This window comes from Bidens hawaiensis, unplaced genomic scaffold (assembly GCF_021521415.1).
Source record: "Bidens hawaiensis isolate Kalapana, Puna unplaced genomic scaffold, B.hawaiensis_p1.1 tig00002442_1, whole genome shotgun sequence".
NCBI classification, from domain to species: Eukaryota; Viridiplantae; Streptophyta; class Magnoliopsida; order Asterales; family Asteraceae; genus Bidens; species Bidens hawaiensis.
The window spans coordinates 888,227-897,070 of NW_027491135.1; positions in this window are offsets into that span (position 1 = coordinate 888,227).

Here is an 8,844-nt window from a genome sequence, read left to right on the forward strand (position 1 = left end):
CCTGTCATACTCAAGCCTTATAATTGCTTGATCACCCAAAAATAAAATAAAGCAAATAACAAGCGTTGAGTTTCTGGACACTGTGAGTCTTTATGCTGCTTAATCATATGGGGTATTCATATGTGTGAATATTTCATTCGCTTTTAGAGCAAACCCAAAGTCATTAAACTTGATCACTGCTGTACCTCGTACAATCCAAATTACCGACTTGATCAAAATCCGCTGTTAGTCATACATTGTTCCTCCCTTGCGCGTGTCTCAATACCATTAAGAAATGGACCCCAGGGGATACAATGTATGTAAGCCGACAGATGGACTCGTGCATACTCAACCATAGTAAAGGAAACTCAATGCATCGCTCATAAATCTTTATTAAATTCAAATTTTGATCAGCATAAATGGTTTAAGTCAAGTTGGGGTGATATGGCAAAAATCAAATTAAGCTTGAACCGAGATTAGAGGCTGATAGTTTCGGATATTCTGTGCTTTAATTGAACCATTAATCATATCACAAAAACGCTTTAAGGTTTGTTATAAGATTTAGGTGGACAACAATATCAATGACCGACTTAACGCTAGTCACAATATCGCTGAAATATAAAATTGTGATGGAAGGGCAATTTGGTCAATAAGATTCTCTGCTCAAACTCGTCAAAAATCCAAAAAAAATAAAATAAATAAATACATGTACTGCTTTTGAAAAATCATACAAAAACACAAAAATATTTTCCTGTTTTTTTACATTTTAATTTTCGGATAATTTTCTGGTAAATGATTCTTATTAACAAAAATTCAAAATTCCAAAAATATTTTACTTTTTCACTTTACATATTATTTAATTCTTATAAGTTAAGTGTTTTTAAAGGAAAAACACGATAAGGTATTCGATCATCGAAATATGGGTTTTTCGGTGATTTTTTAGTTAAATTAATTGTTTTTATTAATTTACATTAATATTTAATTTATTTAATTCATTTAGTTATTTAAGTTAAAATTAAATAAGGTATTTCGTTAATATATGCAAAACGAATTAAGTCATTCTAACGAATTGCATAGTAATTCGTGAACCTAATTCGCTTCCGCCACTCTGTAACGTATGACTGATAATTCGTTAAGCATATTTACACGAACTAGGGCTAATCCGTTAAGTCTATGTCTTAACGAATTGACTCTAAGTCGTTACTGACAAGTGTTAACTTAAGATAACGAATCGCCTGATTCGTTAGTTCAAAAGTTAAACGAATCAGACGATTCGTTACATTGGAATTTGTACCGTGTCAATCTATATAGGGAAGTGTGAAATGATTCGTATTCACTATTCATTGTCTTCTTCTCTATATTGTACTGTTACTCTGCTCAAATTTTCAAGAATTTTCGACCTTCGAATTTCGGTGTTTTGTTTATATCTTTGTGATCCAAAGGTATAGATGATTAAACCGCAATACATTTCGTCAAATTTGATCATGATTTGATGGGCTAATTATGTGTTTTCGTTACCAGGTTTTAAAGGTTTTTATAAACCTTAGTTTAACCTCTTTTTATTAGGTTTTGAGACACCAAATCAGTATCATTGTAATCGTAATATGATTCCGAGATCTTTCTTGATCATTTATTTGGTTTGGTATTGCTGATTATATGTGTATTGATATCCGATTACATATTTGACTTTCAGTGTCTTGGTAATTTTGACCTTGACTAATTAAGTCAAAGATTAAGCTTAATTGGCCATTCGTTAGTGTGTAACGAATTGGAACTCATTCGTGTCAAATTCGTTATATTTTTGCACTAATTAGAATAACGACTCAATATCTTTAACGAATCATATTTGTATTCGTTAAATTATAACGATTTAGCTATTACTTCGTTATATTAGGTTTGTGATTCGTTAATCCTAATTTGTTCTCAATTTACTTGATAGCAAAGTAGCTGTTTTGCTATAACGAATTGCCATTCGTTATAATGAATCAGACTTTTGAACGAATGACATATTTATTATATTTTTAAAATTAAAGTTCTATAAATTAATTTTAAAATTTTATTGTATATTAATTTTAAATTTTATGAGTCTTATTATTATTTATCATTAATTCTCGGGTTTGTTTATCCAGTTCAATGGTAGATAACCTGGAACAAGATCCCCCGGTTGCTGATCAACAACAACATCAACAACAACAGCAAGAGCAAGTGTTACCAATGCTTCCGTACGACAAAAAACATAATATCTGTGCTTTTGTCGGTACGAATTTTGCCGATGAAGATGTATTTGGGGATCTACTAACGTTTATTAGATGTTCGGTTATACACTTTGCTGTAACTGCTCGGCCGAGAGTTTATCTAAGTATTATACGTCAATTCTGGAACACGGCCAAGTATGTTGAAGTTGAAAACCACATTGAAGCTACAATCAACCAAACGCCTATCACTGTTGACACTGATGTGATCCGACGAGTGCTTCGGTTTGGAGATACTATTGATCATCCGTGTGAGTTTGATAAAAGGTTGATCAAGGGTTTGTTTCGTAGGGTATTATATGGTGGTGACATTGAAGCTTCCATGTATAATAAGAATGGATTATGCCCAACGTACAAATATTTATTGCATGTACTAATCCATTGCTTAGGAGGCCGTAAAGGTGGTTTCGATGAATGCCGGATTATGCTGCAATCGGCATTTGTCGCATTGATACTGAACAAGCCATTCAACTTCTCAGAGTTGATTTTCTATCATCTTAAAGAACAATGCCTTACGGTGGTCCAATGAAAGAAGTTTTTAATGTATCCTCGGTTCCTCCAGTTAATTATTGAAGATTTGATTTCCAATCTGGTTATCGATCAAGCTGTTGTGAATGATGTGATGCCGCTTGAGCATATGTCGGCTGATACTGTACGACGGATGAAGATCTATCAGAAGGATACACCTAGGACCAAACGTTTGATTGGTCATCTAGTGAATCCAGATTATGTATGTCCTGACAATGATCGCTGGTTTCACGATGACTCGGATTCCGAGCGTGAGGAAGGAGAAAGTGGGAACGGTGGTGATGATGATGATGGTGGTAATGGTGGTCATAATGGTGGTAATGATGGTGCTGGTAATGCTCCTGTTTTACAACATGCTGAGGTTGAGGCTGCTTTAGCTGGTGCTATAGCTGCTCATCACAAAAGAAAGGGAAAGAGTTAATGAAAGAAGGATCGTCTAAGCGTCGGATGTCGGCTGGTGCTGGCATCTCATTTGGAGTTCAATCTCCAAGGCCGTCTATTCCTCAACGTCTAGCGGTGCCGCTCACTACTACCACTCCGGAGCTTACATTGACGACCACGCTCACGACGGACCCTAGGCTTGGTATGATTCCTCAATCGATCTTATCAAACATACTAAGGCCTACGAGTGCTACATCGGTGGTTTCTCCAACACCAATGATGATGCCTCCACCGGATATTTCATTTATGAGGCTCAGTCGTCCTCAGGGTCCAGTTCAACCTGTTCCTCCTTCGTTTAATGCAATGACTCAGGATCAGCAGATGAATATGCTTTTAAGCTTATTGCATTTGTATGAAAATCAAATGTCTGCTGATCGTTTGAACCAAGAAAGGTTGATGGAAAATCATAAAAAGCTGTTAAGTTATGTCTCTTTCTGTCAATAGGAGACAAAAGCCCTGCGTGAGATTGTTACGTCTCAAGGGGTGAAGTTGAAGGAGCAAGAGGACCTTATCTTTCAACTTACTTGCAAGGAGGACACACTGAATAAGATCACAAACGATGATGAAGATCCGGATGCGTCGGGTGCTGGAGGAAGTGAGCCGCAACAAGCTCACGGCTCGTCCTCTGGTGCGGGTACAAGTTCTGCTAACGATTCAGGGAAGCAGATTATTACTTATCATGATTATACGGCTGCCAAACCGACTGAGATGATCGAGGCCGATACAATCATTTTTGTTGATGGTGAGGGGATGGTTAGAAGCATTGTGAATGCGAATGAGATTGAGGTTGGACAGTTTGCTGAAAAGTCACTAACACGAGAGCAGATTGCTATTCTGCTTGGTCTGAACGATGAAGAATTAACCGTGTTAGAGGCTGAGGAGGACGTTGAGGTTATGAATGATGAAGAGATCTTAAATGATCCGACTGTTGAGATGAGTACGACGTTTATTTATGAGGATGAGGAAGTCCAGATCGAGAACATGATGCTGAGGAATACCCTGATCTGTTTCAACATACCAATGTTGATCAGGGTGCTCCAATATTTACTGAAGAAACAGTCAAAGAAGCAGAAGATCATCTGGAGAAGATTTCTAGGGGAAAGAACGTCGTTGACACGAGATTTGATTCAAATCCTGATCCTTCAGTTGCTGACATTGAGAGTTGGTTTGCTCATTGAGACAAGAGAGCTCGTAAGATTATTGATGCACATCGATAAGTTGATCATGAATTAAAGGTAGAAGCCATTGCACGTGCCAAAGCAAATCAGATGACATCTTTCAAGGCCGTGTCTAAAGTACAAGGTGATATTATTTCTTGGCTTTTTGATTCTGATTTAAAAGTATGTATTATCAAATGGGAGAAGGGTGTTCAGTACTATGAAAGGATGTCTGATGTTCTCTCATTACCAAGATGGGATGTACGTACTCTGGCGTATCGTCCATTAATAACCGTGGCGGGAATCACCATGCAAGTCGGTTTCACCAACACTTGCTGTTTGAGGTGAACCACAGATTTAAATTTTTTAAGCCACAGATTCCAATCCGCAAGCATATCGATGAGATCGATCCAAGGACAGGTTGGAGACTATTGGTACTTAAAGTAAAGCCGCCAAATACCATGAAGCATGTGCCGGTGAAGAATTTAAACCAACACATGTATTTATCTTTCAATCGCTGGTACTACGACAACAGCATTGGCGAGGCCGTTATTGTGTTGGGTAAAGGATTAAAGACCAAGCTGATAAAGATCATTGATCCGATGTGGCTCGTAAATTTGCAGAGACCGATAATGACGTGTTATTTAAGAATAAGATAATGATAGAGCGTCGTGAAGACTATGATCTAGCAATGCAATTTCAACGCGTTGTTAGGGTGTGTCATGAACTTGGTATTCACAGCTGCAGAGATTGGCAGACAAGACGCTTCAAGTAATTTAAAAGACAAAGAGCTCAAGACGAGCAGGTGTTTGTTAGTGCATGGTTTTGCGTCTCGAGTCTTTGTAACTATGGTTAATGTATTTATCGTATTATTTATGTAATAATTATTAAAGACATTAATGTAGTTCGTTAAGGTAGTCATCTAGTTCGTTAAAGTTGTTTAACGAACTAGACTTAAGTTATGTTTCCTCCTGATTCGTTAAGGATGTTTAATGAATCAGGGGGTGTTTCGTTAAGTTTATTTCGTTAATGTATTGTAACGAAGTCGGTGTCTGGTTCGTTATGGAATGTTAATGAACCATACCCGTCTTCTATATATAGTGGTAGTTTCCACTGTTTAATTTAAGTTTTGAGTTAAGATTATCAAACCTCTGCCCAATTGTTCACTCAATCTTCATCTTAATATTATACATACACATATATACACAACTAATACTAATAGATATAACACTAATACATAATCGTATAAGAAACATCATGAACTAGATCCGTTTAGTTATTATAATATATCAGATCTGAGATCTGAGTAAGGTATTTACAAAAACCGCAACTCCGCATACTTATAACCCGTTAAGCACATAACTCACAACCATTTTAACCTCTATCCTAAGCAATATTTATCACAGGAGTGACACTCAACCATCAATATCATCCATACACCTTTCATGATAGACTGAAAAAAGGTTCCCCTTTTCATTCATTGATTTACCTGTTATTAAGAAATATCACGAGATTATCTTGAACTATGAGTTCTGAATAGCTTAAAGCACAAGAGCACCAAGGGTTTTCGGCTTGGAGAAAGTTTGAGAATATGATATTTGAAAAGTGTAAAGCCAATAATGCAGACCAAATCTCTTTTAAATCAAAATAATTGAGTTGGGCCGAAAACCCTGATGGGTCGAGAACCTAAAGAAGCCAGACCCAAGTTATTTTGTTCAAACCAATTGATGATGGGTCACATGGGCTGTAAGCAGATTTAAACCCAACACGGACGTGATCCATGGTTTTAAAAACAATTCCTTATAGCACCCGTTTCGACGAGAGTAAATAAGATGTAAAAATAAATAAAATAAAATAAAGATTAAAAACAACAAATAGAACAAATTTAATCACTCGGTCTTGTAATTTTAACAAACCTTTGGGATCAGATTTCAGCTTCGATAAAAACACAACCTCTAAAGAAAAGATCCGAACATGGAATCACATTAATTAAGATGCTTTCACAAAGATGCATGTTCAACGTAATTATGACATAAAGAGACAGGTTGAAAGCAGGTATAATGAACTTAGCATGATTTTCATTGCATCAGTGATACGAGTTAGGTTCAATTTGGCACAAATCTTAGATGGACATCACTCATGGACCTGTGATGCCTCTTATCTCTTCTCAAAGCGTATTTGGTTTTCCCTAGATCACCCAAATTTGACTCCAACCCCCTAGATCTTGATAAAAAAATTTCCTTTATATGAGCTAAAATGTAAGCTTTAAGGTTGAACGTTGGACTTACAAGCCATCCGGACTTACATGCCTTTCATTCAGGGTGTTTAAAATAACTTTGAATGTTACAGCCTTGTAGTACTAGTTTGACCCTTTAAGCTTTAAAAAAATTTAATAACACAATAGTGTATAATATATATATATATATATATATATATATATTAACAAAATAAAAACATAATATTTTTGGAGATTAAGACTTTAACGGACTCGTTTATTACTGGGTAATAACTTTTCTGCCTATCATTCGGAGAGATGTGTATGAAGACATGCACATTTCTTCAAAATGACCCTCCACAGTAACTTTTGCATGTTTTGTTTGTATCACTTCAACTTTTACACATCATGGAAAGCTACCATGCAAATCAATTACTGTTCTAGAGCCTTTTAAGCCTAGTAACTTTACTCGTTAGGCACACAGAATCAATTTTCATATCATTTTTCAAAGGTTGGACCAATAATGTCCCATAGAATTACAGAAGACAATTGTTTTTAAACTTAGTCGCCTAGTCACTATTAGCTCTCAGGTAAATGGCTATCCCGCATTTCTACAAGTAGATAACAGGACCAAACATATACAAGTATATGTCCTTCAAACTTAGAGTAAATGACAAAATTTTAAGCAAATGAATTAAAAACAAAACACATCACAATCGGCCAAGATGCTTTCAGTTTTTAGGTTAATGGCTATCCTATATGTCTACAAGTAGATAACATGACCAAACATATACAAGTATATGTCCTTCGAACTCGAGAAACCGACATGATTTTAAGCGAGAGTGTTTAAAACAAAACATTTTTTAAATAAAAACACACACACATACTCTTTTTGAATTTTTTATTTTTCTCCCCCTAAATTTGTGCAAAATTTAAAAAATATGTACAAATTTAACCTCAAAAAGACTCAATCATAGAAATGAAGCATTTTAAGAAACCCAACAAGCACATTAAATCTGGCTGTTCCGAACGGTTTTGTAAATAAGTCTGCCACATTATTATCAGTGTGAACTTGCTCAAGATGAATCAATTTACGGTCATATCAGTCACGCATAAAATGAATTTTAATATCGATGTGCTTGATTTTTGAATGCTGAACAAGATTTTTAACAATAGAAATAGCAACATCATTATCATAAAAGATTGGGGCTTCAAGAAATTCCAAACCGTAATCCAGCAATTGATGTTGCATCCAGATAACCTGTGAGTAGCAAGCTAACGCAGCAACATATTCAGCCTCGGCAATGGATGCGGACATCGTTTGTTGTTTCTTGCACTACCATGAAATGAGTCGATCACTCATGAATTGACAACCAGTAGATGGGGATTTCCTGTCAGTATCATCTCCACCGTAATTGCTATAAGCAAAAGCATATAAATCAAAATATGAGTTTTTGGGGTACCAAAGACCTAGCTTCGGTTGCCCTTTCAAATATCTAAAAATACGTTTGACAACAATTAAATGAGAGAGTTTAGGGTTAGTCTGAAAACGAGCGCATTGGCAAACAACAAACATGATGTCAGGGCAACTGGCGGTAAGATACATCAGGGATCCGATAATTGACCGATAGTATGTTTGATCTACGGGATTCCCTTCAGGATCAGACGACAGGATAGGTCTTTCCGCCATAGGAGTTGTTGCGCTCTTAGAATCTTGAAATTTGAACTTCGCTAACGTGTCTTCAACATACTTTCCTTGATGCAGCAAAATTCTCGTCGAGCTCTGATGAACCTGTAACCCTAGAAACATTGTCATCTCCCCCAATGAACTCATTTCAAATCTCTTCTTCATCACCTCTTCAAATTCAGAACACAGTGCAACACATGTAGATCCGAAGATGATATCATCCACATATATTTGAACCAGAATCAAATCTTTTCCTACAATTTTAAGGAATAGAGTTTGATTGATGGTTCCTCTCTTGTAACCACGCCCCAGAAGATGAGCCGTCAACGTTGCATACCATGCCCGAGGCGCTTGATGAAGGCCATACAATGCTTTATCTAACTTGTAGACATGATTTGGATTCTTTGAGTTAACAAACCCCGGTGGCTGATCCACATAAATATCCTCTTTGACTTCTCCATACAAAAACGTTGTTTTGACATCCATCTAATACACTGTGAATCCCATGTAGGAGGCACATGTCAGAAAAATCCGTCTCAAGTCGAGTTACGGGAGCATATACTTTAGTGTAGTTTAAGCCTTCAA